The 12,355-nt window shown below is 39.0% G+C and overlaps 1 long non-coding RNA gene across 1 annotated transcript; it reads left to right on the top strand.

The window, feature by feature from the left end:
* The first annotated feature begins 1,272 nt into the window (after positions 1-1,272).
* Positions 1,273-7,573, top strand: LOC119263692. The gene is made up of 5 exons (XR_005130463.1): positions 1,273-1,500; positions 1,670-1,740; positions 3,490-3,621; positions 6,875-7,012; positions 7,321-7,573. It is a non-coding gene; the product is annotated as an uncharacterized LOC119263692 (long non-coding RNA).
* Positions 7,574-12,355: the final 4,782 nt, after the last annotated feature.

The raw sequence follows: 12,355 nt of genomic DNA, 5'->3' as shown, positions 1-12,355 counted from the left end.
CCACCCTACTTAAAACATTCTTAGTCCATTTCTCCCTTTATATTAGTGCCAGATTCATGCAAATGCAGTTCTGGGGTTCTACATTGCCACTAAAAATGCACACAAAGTTTGATGAAAATCTGTGTCGGTTGAGTTCCAAAGTGTCCGATATCCCGTAAAATGACCCTAAAGGAGAGGAAAAACAGACAGACAGTGAAGGCAAGACCCAATTAAAAAAAAAAGAAAAAGAAGGCGAGATACAAAAGATGGAGAGGAAAAATAGACAGACAATGAAGAAAAGCAACAGAGACAGACAGCAACAGAGATACAGAGGAGGGAGAGCAACAACAGACCTAGGTGAGCAACAGAGAGAGACAATGAAGTCCCAGCACAGTTGTAGGAAGACTTGAATAAGACGGAACACTTCAATTTATATCATTATTAATTCATGTTTAAGTTTTAATGACCATACCGATAGTGTACCTCATGAAGTAATTCTTATCTATTTATGTCGACAGTAGAGAGATAGGCAATAAAGGACAGCAACATCAGAGACAGACAATGGAGGGCAGCAACAGAGACAATGGAACAAAGCAACAGACAACTGAGGTGAGCAACAGAAACAGACAATGAAGTCACATCACAGATGTAGGAAGTTTGAGTAACACTTACATTTATATCAAATTTATGTTAACAGTGGGGAGCAACAGACGAACAAATAAGGACAGCAACAACAGACTCACAACAAACTTATAATGAATAAAATATGTCTAAATTAAAAGGTTTGAAGTGTGCTCGTGTATTTAGGGGGCATTGGAGTAGAGAGCCAAATGAAGTCCACTTTTGGGGGAAAAAGATCCCCCCCCATCACAATGCTGGCTACGGGCCTGTAGCTTTCCATGTTGAGGCCTCAAAGCTGATCAGCAGTATGATGATAAATGAGGCATTAGAGATGGTCATTTCAGGAACAACCAGGCACCAAGATTCAAGTGCAGATTTGAGGGTAACTCCTATAATATGTTCTAATGTGAAACGCTGCACATTAGCTGCATCTTCAGCAGTAGTTAGCCTGCTGACCTCCAAATTAAAGAGCATTTTTGATGAGGAGTTTGAGGTAGCTGACCCCTCTGTTGACCCAGCGCTGTACACATCTCAGCTGAAGATCAAGTCAGGGAGATTTTAGTGATGAATCTCCTCATGATGTTTGAGACAGTCATATCTAGCCATGACAATGCTGATCTGAACAACAGTCTTCGATCTGAATCAAAAAGAAGAGCGTTGTTCAGAGGGTCAGGGAGGCACTGTCAGACTCTGTGAAGAACGGCTTTAATTGGTCAGCCAGAAGAGAATTCCTGGAATCTGTGGAGGTGAAACTGGATCTCCTGTTGTGTAGAAACTTCTACACTGGAAGTTGATACAGGAATCGAGGAGTTTGAAAATATTTCAAAGCTGCAAGATTCTCGGTTATCCAAGAACAGATCCAGGCTCTCTAAGGTCAAGACACCAAAGCTCAGATTTAAGGTTCGATTCTTTTATTTTCTGTTGTCTATGGTTTTTATGACTAATGGAAAACTACACTGATTTCCACTTTTGATCATTCTTCTTTTTAAAAGTGTAGCTGTTCATTCACTGATTTCACCTCCACATCTTTTCGAACAGTTGAAACACAACTTTTATCTTCTCTTTACAGAAACAGAGAAACGGGGAGGAACCCATGACTGTCCTATGAGAAGGAGATTGAGGAGAATCCTGTTCCAACTGGTAAAGATCTGGGTTTCTATCTTATTATTTTCTGTTTTTGAAGCTTGTCTAAAACAGTGTTGCTTAGTTATGAATGCGACTCGCAAAGCTTAAATTGGCAGCACACTACAGTAGATTATAGCTTAGCCTATAATGTAACCACACCGATACACCTAGAACAGAAAATCATTCAGACTATAATCTGCACAGAGAGAAAGAGCTGATTCTGAAACCTAACCAATCACAATAACCCCAAATCTGACTAACCCACCAATCAGGAACATCTTCACACTGGGGTCTTACATTCACCTTTTAAATCCATTCTGTGAGCGGGAACATAAACACAGCTAGAACTACAGCCCCAAATGCAGCTTCAGACTGTTCAGATTTTATTTATTTATTTATTTTTGGCCCGCCACCACCCCCCCCTCTTTGGAGGACGACTTTATTCTTTATTTTTATTACACCATAAGAAATAAGGAAAGAAAAAAAGAGAAAGGGACGGAAAAAAAACACAACATTCAACTTTTACAACTTTTATCATTTTCTAACTAATATAACCAAGAGAATAAGCAAAAATAATAAATAATAGAGGATTGGGGTTAGGTGGTCAGTGCAGGTGTGTGTGTGTGTGTGTGTGTGTGTGTGTGTGTGTGTGTGTGTGTGTTTGTCAGTGTGACATAGATGAAAGAGTAGATAGACGGACTAACAAAGAGACAGACAAACATATGTACATATGTATATTGAATGTTTTCAGTGTAATCATGTAGAAAAGGGTTTAACAGAATTCTATATTTTGTATTCATGTCATATTTGTGTGTGTGTGTATAGAAATTGGTGTGAGTTGATGTGTCCTTGATTAATATGCGAACTAACTATTACAAATATTTAAGTATTCACTGAAATGAGGGGACTGATGAACAGGCTAAGACAGAAGTGGGTGGATTACGGTGTTAAGGGGTCAATATTTTTAATAAATGGTTCCCATGAAGTGTTTAATATGGCCATTTGATTCATTTCTATAGCACTTAATCTCTCCAGTGATATATGCGTTAAAAGTAGCTTTTTCCATTGTGTAATGTTTATGGAGTTCCTGGTCTTCCGGTGTTTAAGGATCATTTTTTTGGCTACATTGAGGGCAATGAGTGTGGAAGTGGTGTGATGGTTGTGGGGGTACAAAATGGTGTATTCACTCAGTAAACAAAGCAGAGGGGATAATGGAGGACTAGACCCCAGAGTGAGGGATATAAAGTCAATGACAGAGTGCCAGAATTGCTGTATAGGTGGACATAGAGCATGAAAATGGGTATCAGGAGTGTCTGAAGTGCAATAAGAACATATGTCTAGGCCCATATGTCCCATTTTATACAATTTATGCTGTGTAATACGTGAATTACTTTATATTAAATCAGCTGGAGATTACTATTAGATGTCATTGTAAACGTGGTTTTGCAGATTTGAGTCCAAAAGTCAATGACCGGAGAGATTCTGAGATCTTTTTCCCGTTTTCCATTCTTTTTAAAAAAGGAGTCAGTCAGTGTCTTTAAGCAGAGAAATATTAAAACACCATCTTGGTGTCGGCAGTATGAGCTGCTTACAGTTAAATTTAAAAGATACTGGGGCATGATCACTAATTACAATTGGGTGTATATTATTATCTGATATGTAGGCAGTGTGGTTTTGCTGGATAAGTAAAAATCTGTTCTTGAGCGTGTTTTATGAACCGATGAGTAGTATGTGTATTCTTTTCTTTTTTTTTTTTTTTTGCAGGTTAATTACTCTCCAAGGATCGACTAGACCAGGGGTCGGCAACCTTTAACACCCAAAGAGCCATTTGAACCAGGTTTCCACAAAAAACACAACACTGGGAGCCGCAAATACTTTTTGACATCTAAAATGAAGGTAACACTGTATTTATAGCTTTTTCTTACTTTTATTGTATAAACAACTAGAGTGTGTTGCTTCTCCATGAAGTGCGACAGAGAAAATGACATTTTATTTATGTAATGAGCACATTTTGAACATTTTGAATTCTTGAAAAAATAATAACAAAGAAAAGCAACACGCCGATTTGAAGGTCTCTTTCAAATGAATTATAAAGCTGAACTTAAATTATCCATGTAGCAAACAAAAAAATGCCGTGAGCCGTCATCCTCATATTGCCTCTGCACCCATGGGCTTTCGGAGCGTGTAGCGGAGCCTTGATTCTGAACAAGAGTGGCCTTCTGACGGGCAACATCTTCAAGATCCTCTGTCAAGCGTTTGAATTTGGACACCCACATGTCTTTTTCGGCTATGTCAGCCAGCTCCAGCTTGTTTTGGGTATAAATGCTACCGTGTGACGCAAGTGTGACGAAAAATAATAAAATATTATTTTATTTTAATATTTCCAGATCACAATAATCTTCTCATTTAGAACTAAAATGTCAAAAAAGAACTAACATAAATAACTTCAATTAAATACTTATCATTTATTTTCCCAAGCCACACAGAGCCGCAGTATAAGGATGAAAGAGCCGCGGGTTGCCGACCCCTGGACTAGACCAAAATCTGCCATATGTTGGTTTAGTGTATCCGTGGAGTGGGAGTTGTGTGGCTTGTTCAGTTTTAGATCTGTCCAGTGTATGGTTGATAACTGTATTAAAGTCACCTCCTATTACAATTATTGAGTTAGTGATGGTGATGGTGTTAGTGCTGAAAAGAATGAATGAAAAAAAGCAGGGCTGTCGTTGTTTGGGCCATATAAATTTGCAGTGGTGAAATCTTTATCATATATTGAGACATTAATGATAACATATCGTCCATCTGAGTCAGAAATTGTAGTCTTATGAATTAACGGTATTGTTGAATAATATGGAAACTCCTCTTTGTTTTGAGTTGTATGTTGATGAAAATATTTGATTGAATTGAGGGATTTTAATTTGTGGTGGTCTGTTGGAGTAAGGTGGGTTTCTTGCAAGAGGCATACATCAGCTTGCAGTTTAATTAGGTGATTATTGATTTTTGTTCTGTTAGCCTGTGAACCAGCTCCTCGTACATTCCAGGTTACAAATTTGATTACTGGCATTGATTTACATCGATACAGAGTCTAATATAAATCTATGCGTTTACTTGCATTATCCATTACATGTGAGTTTATTCTCAATTGATCTGTAGTGAGTGGTTAACGTTAAGCTTATAAGGTTTGGAGCAACAGTTAGAGCTGCAGGCACATGTATGAAGTTTGATATGATTGCAGTGGTATATTTCAGGACTTTTTCTCTACACAGTATCCAGGACATAGACAAAACATGACAACACACATTCTTGCAAATCAAACACAGAACAAGTTACATTTAGTTGGAGTTTGGTCGGGAGTGTGAAGGGAAGGAATGTGAGAGAGGTGAAAAGGGGAAATCTAAAGTGCATTTGTGCTCATTTGGCGCTTGAATGTAAGGAGATTCAAAAATTTCTCTTCTTCTGCAACCTGGATCTCATTACTTTAGAATAGCCAAGGTGTTCTACTGGAATCACGATCCAGCTGGTTTTCTATGTAAAGTTCGTCCACTATAATGTTTGCTCGTCGCCCTTCTCCTCTGTGTTGTTTCATTATAGGGACAAGTTTTCTTCTTCGATCATTTATTTCCTCTGGAAACTGATCATTCATGCCGTAGCGTGTTCCTTTTAGTTCTTTGCCTCTGCTTTTAACTAGTTCCTTATGCTTGTAATGTTCAAACTTTGCTATTATTGGTCTGGTGGAGGATTTGTTTTTAGTACTGAGTCTGTGAACACGGTGGAATGTAATTGAGTTCACTGTTTCAGAAGGGAGCTTGAGAGCAGATTTCATGAAGTTTATTCTTCCTTCAGGGTCATCGGCATTCTCCTCCTCTATTCCAGTGAATATGAGGTTATCACGCATGCTGCGACACTGAATGTCAAGAACAGTTCTTGTTTTCCTTTAGGACGGTGTCCATTCGTCCTGATAATGACTGTACAGTTGAGTGTAGGATGGCGTTTTCATTTCTGATTGTGTCAATTTCAGCTTGACTATATTCGAGGCTTTTCTGCAGTTCTTGCAGCTCCTTGTGCACTGACTCGAGTAACGACAGTTTGCTATTGATGGAATGTAGCAAACTCCCCTCGACCGGTGTTGTGGTCAGATCGTCGGTGTCTGTGGCAGAGTCTTTCTTATGTTTATTGGGGTTGTCTAAATCTCTGGATTTGCAAGAATCCGCCATCGTATATTCCAAGTAACAGTTGTCCAAAAACTGTTCGAGGTTCTCCACTTTGAAATCCGAAGAGTCACGGAGTGTTCGTCTTATTGGAAACGGGGATGTTTTCCTGCACGGTTTAATTCACCAGCAAGGTGCCGCCATGTTGAGTCTCACCTCTTCTTGAAAGGTTCTGGGCTCACAGTTCGCACATTCCTTCAAGCTCAGCGGAGCGGCTTTCCTCTTCTTTCCCTCTAATTTTCTAAAAAATTAGACATTCAGTTCAGTAGTTTTGGCCCAATCCCATTTCACCCCTCTGTTCATATTTCTTAATGTTAGAGTTCTGAACAAAGTTGCTCCAAAGGTCCATCACCACTCAGAGCACTGTACAGCTGAAACTCAGAACCATGATGGACATGGAGCTGCACTGTATTAGCTGCATATTACTGTACTGATTCTAACCAGCTTCACAGGCTGATTACACGTCTTCTCAATGCTTGCTTTACTGCTTCATATCTTTCTGGTGGGTAACATTTATGTAACTTTTCCATTTTACACAAAAAGGAAAAAAGGCCTTAAATACTTAAATACCTTAAATACCTAGGTTCCAGAAGATACTTTCTTTCAGAAGTGAGGGAGATGTAGATGTAGATGTTCAGGTTCTTGGGAAATTCATTGTACCTTAAAACAAGATGCTCTTGCTAACTAATGCTAAAGAAGATCATCATGTTAGTCATAACTCATCCGCTTAACCAGCTGACTGTAATTACATCAGTAGTGGAAACAGTGGTTCCCTTTTAGGATAAGAAGTCATTGATTGCTCATTGAATGTTGAATTAACTATTTAATTAAACTATTCACTATATATGTACATACATATGTTAAAAGGACATTATGAACTTTCTATGTTATTGTTTATTTTGCTCTATATTGCATTATATTGAGGTGGTAAATGTGTTTAATAGATATGGAGACGGCGAAGGATGAGAAACCCTGCAGCACCTTTCAGTCGTCTCCACTGAAAAATGTCAGAGAGTCAATCAGAGCAGAGGACTGCACAGGTGCTCTGGGTGCAGAATCTGCTGGAAAAAACAACCCAGCTGGTGAGTAACAGCAAAATGCTGCATCCGTCATTTTCAGTACTGATTTATAGTTTAGATCAGTGTTTCTCAGCTCTAGTCCTGGAGCTCCTCTCACCTGTATAGTTTTCTCTGCTCTAACACACTTCATTCAGCTCAAGAAGGGACTGATTAGCTAATGATGTGATTAGATCTGTTAGAGCAGGAAAGCACAGGAGTGTGCAGTGGTTGGTCGGTAGAACTGGATTTGGGAAACACTGCTTGGTGAAATTCATTAAACTCAGATTTAAATCAGAATCTAAATATCTCTCATTCTTTTCTCTCCCTTAAAGGCCCAAAACCCAAGAAGAAGAACCGAGTCAGTGCCTTCTTCAGACGAGTGTGGCAGAGAGTCAGACTGACCTGCAGCTGTTGCTGCTACAAGAAGATTCACCCTGCTGATGAATTTTCCCCATTCTGAAGTTTTTATTTCTCCTTTCCTTCCATCACTCTTTTCCCCTAAATTCTACAGTTTGTTCATTATGATCAGTTTTATAACTCGTACAGTAAGAATGGGTGCTGATCAAACAGTATATGGTTCCTCCTTCACTCTTCCTCAGCCTTCACTCTGAGAGCTGAACGTTTTATGGCAGTAACAGTGATACAGTTGTGTTTATTTGGCTCTGTGATTCAGATCACTGAATGAAATGATGATGATGAAGAGCAGAATGTCGGCTTTAGTTTGAGGGTATTTACATCTTTACTGGTAGAAGCTCATTTACAGCTCTTCTAAAGCTGGTAGTCTGCACTTTAACCTCATAGTCATGGTTTTATTCTCTGTCATTTCTTATGGAGTGCAGTGTATTTACAGCTGATCTCAGGCCTTTATATGAGCTGAGCTCCATCTTTATAGATGCTGAGCTCCTCATATAACAGCAATCTTGTTCTGTAGCTCATCTAAAGACGTTCATAGACTACAATGTAAAAATATTTACCCATAGTTCTGATTTCCTTCAGTATCACTCAGTACTGTCTGTCTTGTGGTAGAGCTCCTGTGGTAGATGACTGCATGTTGGAATGAAGAGGAACAGATGATTTATTTATCACTCCAATTAAAATAACTTCCAAAGAAACTTCCTTAATATCACACAGTGAAGCTGAGGAGTGAGATATTTTAGCTTTTCTGAGGAACCAGATAAACAGAACTGAACCTTTTGACCTTTTATCAAATTATCCTCAGGATTTTATTAAATCACCTGAACTTTTTATCATTTACCCTTTTCACCTGTTTTTCCTTTCTCTTTACAGCTCCGTCTGAAATGATCTTTACCAGCTTTCTTTCATTCACACCAAACCCCTTTACTTTTCCTATAAATAAACCTTTTCCACACATTATTTGATTGTGTTCTGGAGTAGAATAATATTCTTTGATTGAAAGAACTGTCCAGTTGGAAAAATCATATTATTATGATTATTATTATTGTAGCGCCACCAGGACTTAAACTGGGCTGTTATTTAGTTTATCACCAACCCAAGAGTTAAGAGTTCTGGCTCCACTGCAACTAGAACCATAAACCTGAAGCAGGAACACTCAGAAATCCTGAAATAAGCCTCATTTACAGCTTAATCAAGGACCAGAACACCTCTCCCTACCAAGGAAGCAGTAGAACACCTCAGCTGGAATCCAGTCACACGGCTCCCTAAAAATTAGAACTAAAACCCTTTTTGAGGGACAGAAAACCAAATTTCTAAAGTGAATCAACTCCAAACTGCAGTCACTCATCATGGTTCGTTTCAAGAAGACTGAAGACACCAAAAACTCCTTTTCTAGAGTTTGAGATTCCAAGCATGGACCAGTAGCACCACCAAGTGGTCAGAATGAGAAACAACACCCAGTCAGAAGGTTATTTGCTTATGTTGGGGAAAAAAAGAAAAGAAAGTATTTACCATTTTCCGTTTGATTGTAGTGGGTTTAGAACACTGATAAGTATCTAACCTGAATGTGTTTTTTCTTTTCATTTCGTTTCTTTTCTTTACTTTGTTTCTTTCTTCTGGTTAACAACCTACAGTGTTCAACTTTATTCCTAACAAAACAAAACCAAGAAATCACACGCAGTGTTGCTCGAGTCTTTTAGCGTGTGGCTTTTCAGGTAACCCGGGTTAAACTATCTATTATGAAACATACGTGAATGTCCTTGTTTTTCTTTCCTTGGTTTTGAAAGTTTAAAGGAATAATCTAAACCATTTTTATATTATTTTTCACTTTTAAGATCTAACTAAAACAGATGAGACGTAATTCTTGGACAGTCACGCATAGATTATGTACCACCAATCAGAGCTGAGAACAATAAAGAGCTAATTCACCGTTAGGTGAGACCTTCCACCTCCACAGGGGAGGATCTACAGCCAGACACGACTATCCAGCGTACAGCATCCTGTGGACAAAAACTGCAGGGTCACTGCTGTGTCTGATCCACTCATAGCAGTGCAGCACACATTAACACACCAGCACCATGTCAGTGTTACAGCAGTGCTAAGAATGATCCACCACCCAAATAATACCTGCTCTGTGATGGTCCTTGGGGGGTCCTGACTATTGAAGAACAGTGCTTACTCCTCTGATATCAGCTGAGCATAAGAACTGGAACAAATACATCTAGTCTGCAACAAATTAACATCACTAGACTCTGTATACTTTATACACTCTCCCGAGCCTTTATGGCCTCCTCTTTCAGTTGGTGCTTGTTATGGAGATGTTGCTTCAGTGTCCTCTTCAAGAAGTGAAACGTCTGCTCAACTGGGTTTAAATAAGGAGAATGACTTATCCATCCAATGACTGTCCACCTTTTCTTGATCTCCTCAATCTCTACACCAGGTTGTAGATTCAGGTCACTGTTTGGGGGGATTTTTAACTTCAGCACAAGATATTTATGTATTCAAAATTCACGGCTGCTACACTAAAAAAGATGGTTCTTCAAGGCTTCTTTCAATAAAAAAAACAGACAAAAATATGATTCTAAATATAAACCATGAAAGAACCTTTGTATGATTAAAGGGTCGTTTGCACTGTGAAAACGTTCTTTACATTGATGAAGAATATGCAGTGGATGCTGTAGAGAACCTTTTTGAAAAGGGTTCTATACAACACCAGAAAACGTTATTCCACTGTTACGATGTCAAGCTGGCAAGAACAGAGCCACAACAGAACAACCAGGTTTTTTTTCTTTACTTTTTAACCACTTTTTAAGTGAGTACCATCACCCATGACATCAAGACCAGCGAGCCAGTTCCAGAAGCAGCCATGCTCAAACCAATGGTGTTCTAAGAGGAATTTTCAGTCTCTTTCTCCAGATTTTTCCTTTCCTCCTAGTTTTAATAAAGATTCATCTTTACCTCATCTGCCCAGAGAACTGCAGCCAGAGCCCTCTGTTCTTTATGTTGAGAGGTTCTCGATACAATTTTCTTCAAGAAGTTCAAAGATCAGGCCCTAAATTTCTGAAGCAAAGTTCTCTGGACTGCTTCCAATTCCAGATCTATATTCCATTCACAGTTTTTGGAATGTCTACTTGTCCTTCAACGGTTCCGATTGGTGTTTTAATGGTGCTTTAATTGGTGCTTTAATGGGGCTTGATTTCATACCAGTACATAGCCACGCTTGCAGCTGGGTTCCACTTTGAGGGAATCATTATCTCATTGGAAAGTCTGATGCTTCCCAAGGCCAAGAGTTGCTGCAGACTGTCTGATGTTTTCCTGGTCGCTTTATAGCTTTTCCCATCTTTTGAGCAGCCACAACGAGCAACCAGAGGTCCTGACTAAGCTCTTTGGTTTTAGCCATGATTTTCTGTTGAATGGTAACTGTCTAGAGAACTACTGCATCAGCTGTTCTCAATGTATAGCTGATTAAAAGGCTCTACAACATCTTTTCAAGGAGGATGAATAATTTTGGACACAGCATTTATAATAGAAATGTAACAAAAAAACCACAGAAACAGTAAAAAGCATAATTTCTCTACATCTCTAACACAATGTCTTACTGTCTTATCATTTCCAGGCAGAAGGTTTACTACTGCTCAAATGAATATTTACTAGAAATCCAAATCTGCATGAGTATGAATCATTTGCAGATTAACAGGATATTTAAGTGTTTTTCTTTTTTCCCAAAAAAGTGTTTCCTGTTCTTTTCTAGGTTCAGAAAACAGGTTGAAATCTTCTAAAATCAGATAAATGCAGCACACAGACCACAAATGCTGGAATATTCCATTAAAGGGCTTTTGAGTCATTTCACATGATGGAGGCTATGTCAGTATTTTAAACCTTAAATATGACAGTTTTATGGATATTAAACATGCTGGAAGAAGTTCTTTCATAAAACTGAAGCAAAATGTAGAAGATGAGTACTTTAATGATTTGGTCTTGTACAGTAAATGTTACACTGCAGTAACAGAAAAAACACATAGTTAATATGAGGCCTTTAAAACAAAACCTAAAGAAGTGACTACAATTCTGCACCATCTGTCTGAAAGTCCACTGGATCAGCGCAGAGGCAGCCCATTTCACTTTTTGTCCCCATTTATTTTGAGCCGTTTTCTCTGGTTCGTCACTTGTTCTCAGGGTATCAGGTCTCTTGAGCAGCACTGTTGCTCCCTGTTATCCAAATAAATGAGGTCTCATATTGCTGTATAGATTCAATGTAAGATGCAGTTTCAGGCTTAACCGTCCCATAATTAAGTCTTGCTGGTGTGAATGTGCTGAACTGCTTGGTTTGTTGAAGTTTTGTAATGAAAAATTTCTGAAATGGAGTTTTGTAAAAAAGAATGATGCAGTTTTTACAGAATCGTCTTGCTTTATAACTACAGTTTGTACTGAATGATCACAACATGCCAAGTATTGTGCAAATGTTCAGAGAGATTTTCACATATGACATCATAGTTGCCATGATCACAGGTCCTTTTACAAACACCCGCTAACAGACTTAAACATGACGCTGATATTGTGACTTCACCGAAATGGAACTCAAGCCGATCTAAACGGTCAGAAAAGCCCGTTGAGCCTCGGTCACCGACACCCAAAGCGACCCGCTGAGCTTTCTGTCTGTCCGGTTAGAGAAGCTTCACTGAACAGCCTTGTATCCAGCACGAAGATCCGGTGGCGCCCCCTGCTGTTCGTAGCTGAGACCCCCAGCACCGTCAGAGCTTATTATCTACTCTCATGGACGTTTGGAGCGGACGACGGTCGACTGCTCGGTCCAGACCGCGGCTGAAGGCCAGTTAACTCATTTTAAACCTTTATAAATGAACAGACACAGATATTCATACATACAGTGTTTGTAAGTGAGTAAATATGAATAATTACATGCTACATCTGCAGCTAACTCAGCTAACGTTAGCT

Source organism: Pygocentrus nattereri, chromosome 7, assembly GCF_015220715.1.
Source record: "Pygocentrus nattereri isolate fPygNat1 chromosome 7, fPygNat1.pri, whole genome shotgun sequence".
In the NCBI taxonomy this organism is placed as follows: Eukaryota; Metazoa; Chordata; class Actinopteri; order Characiformes; family Serrasalmidae; genus Pygocentrus; species Pygocentrus nattereri.
This window is presented reverse-complemented; position numbering and strand designations above follow the sequence as displayed.